Here is a 15,553-nt window from a genome sequence, read left to right on the forward strand (position 1 = left end):
AGCGCATCTCTGATGGAGGCCATTCGGAGGTGGCCTGGTGTTGCGCTGATCCACCTTTTGCGCAATTTTCAAAGACACATAATTATAATGATAGAGAAAAAGAGGAAGATGTAGAAGAAGATGAAGAAGAAGAAGAAGATATAGAAGAAGAAGATATAGAAGAAGATGAAGAAGATATAGAAGAAGAAGATATAGAAGATGAAGAAGATGAAGAAGATATAGAAGAAGAAGATATAGAAGAAGAAGATATAGAAGAAGAATAAGAAGATGAAGAAGAAGAAGATATAGAAGAAGATATAGAAGAAGATGAAGAAGATATAGAAGAAAATATAGAAGAAGAAGCTATAGAAGAAGAAGATATAGAAGAAGAAGAAGATATAGAGGAAGAAGAAGAAGAAGATATAGAAGAAGAAGAAGAAGATATAGAAGAAGAAGATATCGAAGAAGAAGATATAGAAGATGAAGAAGATATAGAAGAAGAAGATATAGAAGAAGAAGATGAAGAAGAAGAAGATGAAGAAGAAGATATAGAAGAAGAAGATATAGAAGAAGATGAAGAAGATATAGAAGAAGAAGATATAGAAGAAGATGAAGAAGAAGATATAGAAGAAGAAGATATAGAAGAAGGAGAAGAAGATATAGCAGAAGAAGAAGAAGATATAGAAGAAGATGAAGAAGAAGATATAGAAGAAGAAGAAGATATAGAAGAAGAAGAAGAAGATATAGAAGAAGAAGAAGATATAGAAGAAGAAGAAGATATAGAAGAAGAAGAAGAAGAAGATATAGAAGAAGAAGAGGAAGAAGAAGATATAGAAGAAGAAGAAGAAGAAGAAGAAGAAGATATAGAAGAAGATATAGAAGAAGAAGAAAAAGAAGAAGATATAGAAGAAGAAGATATAGAAGAAGAAGATGAAGATGATGTAAATGAAGACTTCCAACTTAAAACCATTTTGGACACACCTTCTCATGCAAACGCTTTTCATGAAGTTAATTTACTATTTTTGATACCTTTTTTTATAACTACTACATCACCACCTAATCACTTGATGTTTTTCTTCATAAAAAAAGGTGGTTTCATGCATCATTAAGCTCCAAACAAGTTTTACAAGCTATTTAAGTCCAGCTCGAATATTTTACTTGAATACAGACTCGGATAGTGACGTCGGATATCCGAGGTCGAATCGGATATTCGATTACATCGGATATTGAACTTCGAGTGAATTCGGATAGTTTACTATCCGAATTCGACCAAACTCGAATAGGATAATGAGGTATCCGAGCAACACTACTGCATGGCATTCCGGAGAATGTAGTGTCAGATAGGGGAGTCCAATTCGTTTCTAAGTTCTGGAGGGCATTTTGTCATCTTATGGGCATGGATCTTTCATTCTCATCAGGCTACCACCCGCAGACAAATGGCCAGACCGAGAGGGTCAACCAATCCATGGAACGGTTTCTCAGATGCTATGTGGCTGATGCACAAACCGACTGGGTAAAATGTTTACCTTTCGCGGAGTTTGCGCACAACAACCTGAAAAATTCTTCCTCTGGGTTTTCCCCTTTTCAGGTAGTGTCAGGAAGGTCTCCTAAGTTTGCTCCTTTGCCAGTGGTATCTACTCCTTTCCCAGCATTAGAGGATTGGCAGGTGGCGTTAAAACAAATTTGGGCGCTGGTGAAAACAAATTTGGGGAAGGCTTTCAAGTCTCAGAAAAAGCAGGCTGACAAGAGACGCACTTTTCACCAGGAGATTTGGTCTGGGTGTCTACGCGACATCTGGCACTGAAACAACTGTCTCCCAAATTAGGGCCTAGGTTTATTGGGCCATTTCCAGTCACCAAAAGAATTAATGCTGTCACTTATACTGTTGATCTTCCTACCAGTATGCGCGGTGTAAGATCATTCCACGTGTCATTGCTCAAGCCGACAGTACAGGTGGATTCCACTCCTCCCCCCTCCCGTATTAATTGATGATCAACCCGAGTATGAGGTTGAGAAGATTCTGGACTCCCGGCTGGTGCAAAACTCTGTGCAATATTTGGTACACTGGAAAGGTTATGGTGTGGAGGATAGAACTTGGGTACCAGAATGCCGCATGCACACAGAGGAATTGAGGAAAGCGTTCCATGACTTACATCCTGGGAAGCCGGGTGGCAAGTGTCCGGAGTCCACTCCTCGGGGCGGGGGGGGGGGGGGTACTGTGAAGGATTGCGGAATAGCCGCCGCGTGCTCTGATGGGTGGCGGCTGTTTCCGCATCTAGTCCGGCGGTTTACGCACGGCGACATGTGTCTGATCTGGTTCAGCCTTCCTGTGCACATAGGCTGAGGAATACACGCGTGCGCGCGGAGAGGCAGAAGCTTTATGGGAGGCAGAGATGGATCAGCTGCCTCCCTTGGTCAGCTGATCCGAGGATGAATGCGGATTGGCTGGAAGGGACTGGGCGGCGCTGATTAGCGCTGCACTATATAACCATTCGTCCCTCAGTCTCACGTTGTCTGCCGTTGCAAATGCTTTATGTGTTAGCACACAGACCTCAGTCAGATCCTACAGTGTGTTAGAACCAGGACGGACCTGGGAAATCACACTGAGCTAGATTCTCTCGCATGTCATGTTATGTTATGCTGTAGACTAGATCCAGGGTGTTGTGACTACGGACCTCACACCCAAGCTTAGGAAACTGTCTCAATGCTATGTTATGCTATAGACTAGTTCCAGGGTGTTTTGACTACGGACCTCACACCCAAGCCTCGGAAACTGTGTCAATGCTATGTTATGCTATAGACTAGTTCCGGGGTGTTGTGACTACGGACCTCACACCCAAGCCTAGGAAACTGTGTCAATGCTATGTTATGTTATAGACTAGTTCCGGGGTGTTGTGACTACGGACCTCACACCCAAGACTAGGAAACTGTGTCAATGCTATGTTATGTTATAGACTAGTTCCGGGGTGTTGTGACTACGGACCTCACACCCAAGACTAGGAAACTGTATCAGTGTTATGTATGATAGTTCCAGGGTGCTGTAACTACTAACCTCACACCCAAGACTAGCATTGTGTTTCTGCACTACCTTAGCCCGTCACTAGGGTGTAGAGAGCCAGTATCTCTCATCCAGTAAGGCAAGTTTGTTCATTTAGCAGCAGGGCATCCTGCAACCTAGCCCAGGCCCCTCTCCTAGGGAGCCTTTGGCCTATAGGGATTCTCCCACAGTCTGGGGCGAATTCCCTTCATCGTCCTACCTCCAGTTCCTCTGGTGGTTCTTGCTCAAAGTATTACTGTTATTCCATACACTCATTCTCAGGTGTCCAGAGGTTAGACATACCTGGATTATTGGTGATTCTGCAGATCATCCATAATCTGGTGTATATCTGTATTACTGGTGATTCTGCAGATTGCCAATAATCAGATTCTCTCTGCGTGTTGACACCGATCGTTACAGAGAGATTCAAAATGGTATGCATCTTTCCATAGTTACTGCACTGCTCAGAGTCCCTTTAAATAATTGTTACATTCAGTAACCTCTTTAAGTTGTTTTTATTTTTAAAGGATACATCCAAGGTCCCTAAAGAACAAAAATCCACTTACCTGGGGCTTCCTCCAGCCCCTGGCAGCCGTCCTGTGCCCTCCGGTGGCTCCTGGTCTCCTCCGGTGCACATGCCGACCTCACCCTGTCGGCCTCCGGGTCTGCTTCTTCTGTGCTCCAGCGGGCGGCTCACCTGGTCGCACTGAAGTCATCCAGACTGTACTGCGCAGGCGATATCTCTGGTGCCATTTTTACATGTACTTCTAAAGTCTGGAGTGCATCTAGAAGTTCTGGCAGACGTGTGTGAATAAAAAAAAGTCTCTGAAGTTATTTAAAGATAGTTAAGCAGATAAAACAGTTCACATATGTGTATTTCAGCTACATAATTAGCTACTTGGTTGGAGTTCCACTTAAGAAGAGATTTATATTGGTAAATGGATCCATGATCAGGTCCAAATTGAGTGAATTATAGACCTTCCCATTAGGTATGAAATAGAGGTTAAGTCAATTTACGTCTTAAGTGCTTTGACATAGAGCATGATACTATTGATTTTACTCTGTATTTCATCTGTCTGATATGTTTGTATTAACGACATGTGATTATGTAACAGTATATTCCTGTCTCTTCCATGCACAGTTGCTTTATTAAGTAATCAGACAGTAAATTCATTAATACAGTGTTAGCAAGATCCTTGTGAAACTGGATCCTAATCAGATTTTAGCATTTATTAGTCTAAAGTTTGATTCAAATGTAGAGCAAGCCTCGTCCTTCAGATGCAGCTTACCACCAGTAAGTAGTGTTGGGCGAACACCTGGATGTTCGGGTTCGGGCCGAACAGGCCGAACATGGGCCAGATGTTCGGCATGTTCGGCCCGAACGCCGAACTCAATGGGAGTCAATGGGACCCCCGAACATGCCCATTTTGGGGGCCCTATGGGGTCGCAGGCATAAGGGGGGAGCATGCCCCGGTCGCGGGGGGGGTCGGAAATTCCCCCCACCCCCTCCGCTAGCGCTCCCCCCTCTGCCCGCTTCCCCATACAAAAAGTTTAAATCAAGTTCAATAGTACCTGGGCTGGTGGCATTGGCTGGCAGTGGAGTGAGGAGGAGGAGGAGTCCGAATAGTAGAGTGACGTTGAGGCCGGGCAGCGGGCGGTTCAGCGCTAGTACCCTTGTGGTACTTCCGCCTTTTCTCTGACCTCACGTCCTCTGCGTGATGACGCATACGAGGGTACGCGTGATGCGTACCCTCGTATGCAGAGGACGTGAGGTCAGAGAAAGGGCGGAAGTACCACAAGGGTACTAGCGCTGAACCGCCCGCTGCCCGGCCTCAACGTCACTCTGCTACTCGGACTCCTCCTCCTCCTCACTCCACTGCCAGCCAATGCCACCAGCCCAGGTACACTACTATTGAACTTGATTTAAACTTTTTTTATGGGGAAGCGGGCAGAGGGGGGAGCGCTAGCGGAGGGGGTGGGGGGAATTTCCGACCCCCCCCGCGATCGGGGCATGCTCCCCCCTTATGCCTGCGACCCCATAGGGGGGCCGTATTGCGGCCTGTTCGGCCGAACAGGGCCCTGTTCGCCCGAACAGGGGCCCTGTTCGGCCCTGTTCGGGGGCATACAGAAGTTCGGGGCGAACCCGAACTTAAAAGGCCGAACACCATCAGGTGTTCGGCCGAACTCGAACATCACCCGAACAGGGTGATGTTCTGCAGAACCCGAACAGTGGCGAACACTGTTCGCCCAACACTACCAGTAAGCACATAAGCTTTACCAGGCATTAAGCTAACTTTTGCATAACTCACGTTATCCACACAATGCATACATTGCTTGTGTAACGTGTGATACGCAAATAGCTGATAGAATATTAAATAGTTCCCTATCTATCTGTCGTAAGTAACTTATGATCCATCTCTCCTTATCTGACTTAACTTATTATCTACCTCTTCTTGGGGTATATTCGCTAAAGTTTTTTAAACTTTACAAGTGTACACAGTACATGTAAAGTGTACCAGGTACATGTAACGTTTGAACTAGGAGTTACACAATTGGCATAAGCAAAACACTTTATACAAGCAGGCCATATTGTACACCGGTCTATTTAAACCTCAATTGCCTGATTGATCGATTTCTGTCCGGAATCAATCTCGCTAAAGAAAACATTGCCTGATCAATCGATTTCTGTCCGGAATTTTTTGAATCGATTGATCAGACAAGACAGAACATTTTGCTTGGGTTGGGAGCTTGTTGCTGGTGGCATTTGATTTGGCAACGACCAACGCTCTTCTTGTCTTCTGTGTCTTCTTCTCTTCTGTATAATGACAAGCCAAACACTAGAGCTTCGGCACCATACACGTTGGAGCTGTAGTGTTTGAACTAGCTGGTCCCGTGACCATGAAGAGAAGACGGACACAGGGAGGAGGAGACCTGCCGCATGAAGTATCAGACCCAGGAGGGGGCACACGCCAGCCAGACAGGTGAGAGTCCTGTGGTTGTTCGGAGCAGCACAGATGGGGGCAGCCCGGGTGCGGCGATAGGACTGTAAAGGGGGCCATACACTAGGCGACCAACCAACCAATCGACCATCCAATTCGATTATTATAATCGAATTGGTTGAAAATTGGTGCTGCCAAGTGCATGCCTGACCGACAAAGCAACCAATTTCGGGACAGAAATTGGCCGCACGGTCAATCGCGCATGCTGGAAAATTTTGGGCCAAGGTTGGTTGGTCAGGTGCGCGGAGGTACGGCGGCCAAATTACGAATGAGCGACGAGACGTCGAAACCCCCGCCGCTGCCGCCGCAATGTATAAATTTATGCAGTGCATTTATATATTACCTGTCCGGTGTCGGCCTCCACGCGGTTTCCGTCCATCTCGCCGGGTTCCGCATACACACCGGCGGTGCTCTGATGATGATCATGGCGTGACGAAGGCGCATAGCGTGTATGCGGCTTACCTCGGCTTCAGGACAGGTAATGTATAAATGCACTTACAAATTTACATACATTTATACATTTTGGGGGCAGCGGTGGGATGGACAGCGGCGGCTCAGCCAATTCCTGGATGATTTCATGCTGAAATCGGACGGGAATCGGCCTTTAGTGTATGGGCAGATTCGATAAGAGACAAATTTATCTCTAATCAGATTCGATTAGAGATAAATTTGTCTCTTGGTCGAATCTGCCCATATTCATTCTAGTGTATGGGCACCTTAAGAGAGGCCACCTAATGTTAATAATTAATATATATTATCAATTGCGCTCCCCGTATATACCCCTCCCCCTCACAATTGGGCCTGCTGCGACTCTTTTATAACGCTACATGTACGTCTCAAAGAAAGTTAAAGTTTTTTTCAGAGTGCGCTACCCATATAGTTCTCATACGAATCCTGAAAGTCTCTATAGTTACTACTTTCTCGATGCTCAATCACATCAGGTAAGCGCCAATCAGCATCGATCATCCACCACTCCAGGTCACTGATTATCCAGGTACTCAGGAAGAAACGATTGGAGAAAACCGGAAAAAAGACACAAACAGAAACATCATAGTGCAGTCTGCTATATTCCTTTTTATGGGGGGACCATCACCCTATCGGGGCCCAGTGAAGTTTAGCACCACTACAGGATCATCAGTATCACCTTATGCAGTGACCAACAAGTGGCACGCTCACCTTGCCGCAAGGCCGGGGCAGCCTTGCGGCTAGATGAGCGTGCCACTTGTTGGTCACTGCATAAGGTGATAAAAGGTTATAGAATCCAAAATCTGTGTGCAATATAAAATCACTCCAGTCATTCTTACTGCTGGTCAGGATTGTTGCTCCTCAGGACTGGATTTACCATAAGGCACGTGCCTACAGGTGCCTTATGATGGAGAGGCAGTTCACTGCCCCCCCCCCCCCCTTGTGCCTCCCTCCCTCCTTTCCTATGCAGAGTCCTGAGCAGAATGGCTCTTGGCATTCTTCCAATGAGATCTCCCTTCCATTGGGGGCACCACAAGCTACTTAATACTGAGGGTACCTCTGGCTACCTAATGCTAAGGTTCACCTGTAGCTACCTATGACAGTCAAGGGAAGTATGAGAGAAGTGACAGATGGGCCAGCCAGCACAATTTCGGTGCTGTTTAGCAGGGGTTTGTATGTTAATGGAAGTCGAAGTCTAGGGTGCAAGGACATTTGTGCCTTTAGGCTCCTGTGATGTAATTCCGGGCCTGTTGCTCCACAAATCTTTCTTTCTCAAGGGCCCTGTTGCTGTCTCTGTGTACATAACTTATCTCTGCCCTCCTCCACAGCTCCAACCTATGAATAGAATGGAAGGGCGAGATACTGCAGGGCCAGCTAGGAAACAGAGAAGGGAGGTCTTGCTGCACTGCTGGGCTGATGTACAAGTCAGAGGCCCCACAGTGTAGGAGCAGAGCGAGACCTCCTTTAAATAAGTAAAAAAGCATCCGCCAGTAATGTCACACGTGACAGAGGCCTACAAGCTGCCAGGCGGACTCAGTTGTGTTGTGGTCAGTGGAAGTGTTGTGTGCAGAAAGTAAAAGGTAGCTGCACGTGCTGACAGGAGGTACGTGAAAGATCAGGCTAATCAGTGTCTTTTTGTGTCCCTGACAACCCCCTTCACAAGCCCCTACCACCCAGAGACAATTCTAGTTACAATTCCCCATGCCAAATGTACCTGGAGGCCTCCCTAACATCCCCTCCCCTATAAGCCATATTAATGTCCCTTGTTCTCCCCCTTAAAGGACCCCCGAGCCATCTCACAGGCCCCCTCGGGTCTCCCTTCCAACCTTACTGCGGCCCCTACACAGCTTGGCCACTCACATGTTGAGGCTGGCGTGCTCCTTCATTAGTCTGAGTCGCCAAGCTGTGGAGAACTCTGCAAGGATCCCATGGACCACAATAAAGTTGGGGGGAGAACTAGTAGGGCCAGGCAGCTAGCCCTGGGGCAATTGCTCAGGTTGCTTCTATGGATGCGCCTGTCCTGCCACCACCACCACTTAAAGTGGAATCTCACATCGATACTTATTTTTATAAATGGTGTGTGCTGTCTGGGGGATTTTCACAAAGGCTATTACCACTAAGATGTTGCGTCATGGTCTGCTGTCCGTGCTCTTAGTGCCTTATAATAGCTATGGGGCAGTAAGAAGTTACTTGTTGGGGTATTGTAATGCACATCACCGGCAGGAGATGTACTGTTTCTCTTGGCTTGCCTTGCAGCAGCACAACAAGTCACTTTCATGCCTCCAGCAATTATATGTGGCACTAAGTGCAGGGACAACGCACTGTGGAACAGAGTCCATGCCGCAACATTGTATATGGTGAATTAGACTCAGTGACTCAAAGTACTGAAGCAATAGCATCATCAGTTATTATGCTGACAGGTCCATTAACACTGATCTCCATTTTCCATTTTTAGTGCACCTTGTGTTCAGTTAGGTTACACCCACCTTTACTGCCGAGAAGCCTGCTGCAGGAATATTGGAGAAGCTAGAGATCAGCATGCAGATCTCCATTCATTGTGTGAGAACTGACCAGTTTTTAGAGATTACAAAGTCCACCCTCCAAAATTGTGCTCACCCCAGTATAGGTATCAGATGTGCTCCCAGTATTAAGTACATTCCCGCCCAGTATAGGTAGCCAGATGTGCCCCCACATTAAGTAGCCCCCCCCCCACCCACACACAGTATGGGCAGATATGCCCCAGCATTAGGTGGGTTCCCAGCCAGATGTGCTCCCAGTACTAGTTAGCTTCCCTCCACCCACTATAGGTAGGAAGATGTCCCCTCAGTATTATAGGTAGCTACAGTACACCCCCACCCCCAATATGCAGAGCCATGAGCAGAACATAATGGAGAAGTTACTCACCTCTCAGCACTGTTGACTCTGCTATGGCTGCAGGAAGGATGGCATTTGGGGGAGCACAGGCTGCAATTTGCTGGGGGAGGGGGAATTTGTGCTGCACCACTCATGGCTCTGTGCCCAGAGGCTGATGCTTCTTGAAACTCGCCAAGCTTACACAAAACAAAATGACAGCAACAATTCAGAGCATAAGAGACTCCTGTTGTAATTGGAAAGGAGGTAATTTATGAGAGTTTGTACTATTTTGGCACTTTTTTTGAGGTATACATTTACAGCTACGGTATAATGTTGGTGACTCAGATTTACTTATGAACAAGCAATGTGCCTATCTCATTAGTATTTTTAGTATTGGTAGCAAATACAATCGCCTGCAGAACTTTTTGGAAGTTACAATCTCTACACTATTTGCCTCATTTATCAAGGTCCTCCTGAAGAACGTAAATCCTCTTCACCTGCTATTAGGATATCTCAGGTTTCAACCCTTACTTGCGTCAGATCCTGTACTTGCAGTGAAAATTTAGTTAGAATAAATTCCAGTACAACCTAAAAAAATGTAAATGCAGGAGTATCAATGTAACTGCCATTGCTAATTTATTTTGACTAACCTTTCACCAGTCCTCCCTCTGGTCCAAAATAGTCCAGGCCATGAAAGAATTACCATAAATAAGACAAGCCGGGAAATGAATTTAATAATTCCAGTTCAGATATGTAGGATTACTTATATTCTCCAGGTTGCATCTTGGGACTTGTGTGTCTTGGCATCTCAGGCCTTATTTTATCTGTCTCCATTGGAACCTCCCTCTAGCTAGGTCTTCCAAAAGGGCCAGTTATGTAAGATATCCAAACTGTGGTATGGAACAAATTCAGGGTTTACCATTGAGTATAAAATATATTTTCTTGTAGTTTGCCAATTGCAGCTTTGAGCCATTTCTGGGTTGTTTGTGAATTGATGTGTGGGTAATGGCACTGTGGGCATAGAATAAAGTAGACCCATGATTCACAAACTTTAAGCGGATGTAGAAACAGGACACGTCATACACAATGAAGATTTGTGAACAGCCATATGCTTCACATTAGCTCTTGTCCTTCTGATCTTATAAGAATCCAAGGTGGAAAATGTGTTATGGTATGAGATTAAAACTGATTCCTGAGCTTTCTCACATCAAATATTTTCACAACTTGTCAATAAAAAACCTCTACAACCTTCAGAATACAAAAAGGTACTCAAAATACATAATCTCCAGTTAAAATATGATGGGACTTTTTTGTACAGTTTAGTACTTTTCACTTGCTAGATGCTGAAAGGGTGCTTTGTAGATAAGATGAGAAATCATACCCTGAGAGAAAACTCAGGAGAAAAGTTTATTGAATCAGACATCTCTGCTTCACTGCAAGATCCTCCTCTCTGTATAGATCAACTGTGGAGATGAGGAAAGCGGGGGCCGTGCAGTCGTAACCTATTAGCTCAAGCCAAGGTGAGTCTGAGCAGTTGGCCTTGATAACATAGCTTATCGGGAATTGTTTCATTATAAACCTTTTAAGAAGCAGAGAGAGAGAGAGAAAGAGAAAGACCTGGCCATGTTTCTGGTGAAGAGTACCTCCAGGGATCTCAAGATGGCTCAGATATGTAAGAATTGGCCAGAAGCCATGTCTTGTGTTATGGCTGATGTTTCTGAGGAGAATGAGCAAACGCTAGTCAACAGTTTTTATCTCAGGAACGGATGAGTCAGTTCATTTCTGGTACAATTTTTTTTTTTATTGACAGTAATACATTTCATGCAGAGCGCAATAATACATGTCAGTGGAATTTCTTTGCTCCTGTCCCCATGACTGAAGTTCTTGGTGGTCACATTATAATGCACCATGTAAAGAATAAATAGTAGATATGGTTGATTCACAAAGCTTATTTATAGGAATACTTAAGTCAAAAAAAAAAAATGACATTTACTCACCTGGGGCATCCCTCAGCACCCCGAAGCTGGACGGTGCCCTCGCAGCCCCGCTCCGATCGTCCTGTCCCCGCCGGCGGCTACTTCCGGTTCGGCGACAGCCGCCGACAGGCTGGGGACGCGGCTGATTTTCCGCGTTCCCAGCCGCTGCTATCACTCTCTATGCTGCTATAGCGTATATATATACGCTATAGCAGCATAGAGTGATAGCAGCGGCTGGGAACGCGGAAAATCAGCCGCGTTCCCAGCCTGTCGGCGGCTGTCGCCGAACCGGAAGTAGCCGCCGGCGGGGACAGGACGATCGGAGCGGGGCTGCGAGGGCACCGTCCAGCTTCGGGGTGCTGAGGGATGCCCCAGGTGAGTAAATGTCTTTTTTTTTTTTTTGACTTAAGTATTCCTTTAAGTTATGCCTTAACTGTAAGGAGAGATAATGCATTAGATAAACAGATAAGGGGAGATAATTTATGAGTTAAGTGAAATAAGGAGTAATAGACCATGCGTTAAAGAGACACTGAAGTCTCATAAAATTCATCTTTTTATTTAAAAAATGTCTTTAACATGATAGCCCTAACTAAAACGCCGCACGAGTCCACTGGAATCAAAATATCGAATGCTCATTATGGGACAGTGACTTAATGTATCAGAGGCAGAAGTCAGGCAACTGGCATTGCTTATTAGAAAATGAAGATGGCGGGCTCTATATTCTAAATTCAGATTTCTAAACAGGGATGTTGCTTTACTTCATGCCATCCTATGAGCACTATAGACCGAGCGCTGTAATCACAGGGCAGGAGATTTGGACGCACACTGAGTAACTTTGGCTCCGTCAGAAGACGGAGCAGAAGTTACATTTTAAAACACTATAATGTGGCCTCCAGCAATAGCTAGAAGCCGAATTATATCATTCCCCACTATCCACGCGGGCCTAGAGGGGGAATAGTAATTAACGTCGCCGGGAACTTGTGCAGCAGCAGGACAAGCCATACCGGCCGTATCCTGCGCCCAAGTCTCTACCAGAATAATTAAATATTACACAATAAATTACTTTTCTCCTATGTTGTTGTCACAGGTAGTAAAATCCTGTTAGATCTGACAGGTTTTGGACTAGTCCATCTACTCACTGGTGATTCTTATTATTTGCTTTATTCCTTGTAAATACACTCCCTGGAAAGGATCTATACAAAGATGCCCGGCTGGCCTCCCTATCCTCTTGCACACTGTTTTGGCAGCACGGCTGCACAATTGCCATTCAGTGAGTACTTATGAAAAGAAAGAAAACTCTGAGAATTCCCCATTAGGCGGAAGACTAGTCCAAAACAGATTTTTACTTCCTACTGTAAATGACAGCAACATAGGAAAAAAAACATTTTCAAGTATTTTACTCTGGAAAAAAATATACATTTAATATGGATGCATGCAATATGTATTTAAAATGTTACAATAATTTGTGACAGTAGTCCTTTAACTACTTTCGCCTCCTGGACGTACTAGCTACGTCCAGGAGGCCATGTGCGCGTGTGCGCACTCCTGCGGCCAAGTGCACGCGTGCTCCCGGCCCGCAGTTCGTTAGCCAGGCAATCAGTGAATCGGGCTATGGTGCCCGATCACTGATTCCTCTCCCCCGCAGAAAAAGCGACAGCTTCTCTCGGAAGCTTCGCTTTTTCTGGCTCTAGCGTCCCCATACTTCCCTCTAAGCGTACATGTTACGCTTAGAGTGACATCATGTAAACAAACTCATGGCTGCCATCTTGTGGCCAAAAAGTAAAACTACAACTAAATGTAAAAAAAAAAAAAAAAATCAACACATATATACAGAAAAAAATTACTGTTTACATTCCACCCTCCCAAAAAATACCCAACTAAAATGTTTAATATTAAAAAAGAAGACATGTAAATAAAAAAATAATAAAAAAAAAAACATGTAAATATTTACCTAAGGGTCTAAACTTTTTAGATATCAATGTAAAGATGAAATATTTCTATTTTTTTTTTTTTTTTTTATTTTAAACTTGTAAATAGTGATGGATGCAAAACGGAAAAAATGCACCTTTATTTCAAAAATAAAATATTGTCGCCGTACATTGTGATAGGGACATAATTTAAACGGTGTAATAACTGGGACAGATGGGCAAATACAATACGTGAGTTTTAATTATGGAGGCATGTATTATTTTAAAACTATAATGGCTGAAAATTGAGAAATAATGAATTTTTGCTGTTTTTTTTCTTATTCTTCCTGTTAAAATGCATTTACAGTAAAGTGGCTCTTAGCAAAATGTACCACCCAAAGAAAGCCTAGTTGGTGGTGGAAAAAACAAGATATAAATCAGTTCATTGTGATAAGTAGTGATAAAGTTATAGGCTAATGAATGGGAGGTGAACATTGCTCGGATGCATAAAGTGAAAACGACTGAAGGCTGAAGTAGTTAAAGGATACACGAGGTGAAATGTGACGTGATCAAATAGACATGTGTATGAATAGTGCTAATCATACAAATAACTAGGCTGCGTTCCTTTTTCTGCCTGAATGAGTTAACGTTTAGGTATGCACGTGATAGTTTCTCTCAAGTTGAAACTTAGTTGGACTATATCGTAACCCTCACTGATAAGGAATTACAGCAATAGAGCTCATTCTTGGCTAAGCACAACTTCTGAGACCTGTGGATAGGTTCAAATATGAGAAAACACATCCTCAAACCTTATTTTCTGAGCTGATACACAGAAAATAAAACTGTAGGATAGTATAAAAAGTCATTTCTAGGAGTAGGATGATTAATACAATTGTTTAACTTATCAGCTTAATTCCACCTTGGGTTTCCTTTAAGCTTAACCTCCTGCCGACTGCGATGGGCGTGGCCACGGCGGCAGCCCCAGGACCACCTAATGCTGATCGGCGTCAGGTCCTGGGGCTCTGAATTGCGGGCGATCGCGCGCGCACATCGCCCAGCATCCCTTGTGGCCCCCCTCCATCGTCAGCCTGCCGGCCAATTAGCAGCGCCGGCAGGCTGTTGGGATACGATCTGGCTAGTTAGAAGAGTATAATACAGGTTGTTTAGTAAAGAACCTGTATTATACTGGCTGCCTCCTCCTCTGGTGGTCACAGCGCTCCCGGATTGACCACCAGAGAGGACGACAGCCCTGTATGTAAGATTCCACCAGTTTTTCTGCTCGATCCCCCCCCCCCCCCCGATCACCGCAGATCACCCCCACTACCCCCCCTCACTTGCCCTGACAGGCATCTGACTGAGGTCTGATTGAGATCTGGTCGTCTGTCACAGCTCTGATCAAGGTCTGAGTGACATTGAGTGACATCTGAGTGACATCCAATTGTCTTTGCACTGTGGATTGACATTTGATGCCTGTCACCAGCTCTGTTTGGCCTTTGATCATCTCTGATTGCCCTGTGATTGATCTCTGTTTACATTGCTTGGCATCTGACAGCTGCACTGTGATTGACATCTGGCCGCCTGTCATCAGCTCTGATTGAGATCTGAGTGACATCTGAGTAACATCTAATCGCTCTGTGCACTGTTTTTGACATCTGATTGCCTGTTTGCACTGTGATTGGCATCTGGTCATCTCTGATTGCCCTGTGATTGATTGCCATTTACATCCTTTGACATCTGACAGCTGCACTGTGATTGACTGTCACCAGCTTTGATTGAGGTCTGAGTGACATTTGATTGAGGTCTGAGTGACATATTATCGTCTGGGCACTGTTGTTTGACATCAGATTGCCTGTTTTCACTCCGATTGGCATCTGATTGGCCTCTTGATTGCCCTGTGATTGGCTCTGATTGACCTCTGTCTGTTTCTAATTGCATTTGATTGCGTTCGACTGCATTTGATTGCCTCTGATTGTATTTGATCGTTTTCGATTGCTATCTGATTGCCTCCGAATTTATCTAAACCCCCCCCCCGCCATCACTATCCTAGTGATCTAAAAACAGGCCAGTGAGTTAGCCAGGCCCCTTTGTTAAATATTTGCTAATCAGCATTGGTACTATACAGTATCTGTAAGTGATCTAGCAGTCAGATCTACTGTATAGAAGTACGTTAGGGTCACCTTAGAGTAGGCTCCACCAAAAACGCAGTGTTTGCCTGATCAGGCCTGATCGTTCGGCTGCACTTTAGCCCGCCCCACCGCAGTGAAAGAAATTTTTGTTTTCTGATCATTGCAAAAACCCAACACAATAGCTGCGGTGCTCTGAAGATCAGTTTTGCTT

The sequence above is a fragment of the Hyperolius riggenbachi genome, chromosome 9 (genome assembly GCF_040937935.1).
Source record: "Hyperolius riggenbachi isolate aHypRig1 chromosome 9, aHypRig1.pri, whole genome shotgun sequence".
Lineage (NCBI taxonomy): Eukaryota > Metazoa > Chordata > Amphibia > Anura > Hyperoliidae > Hyperolius > Hyperolius riggenbachi.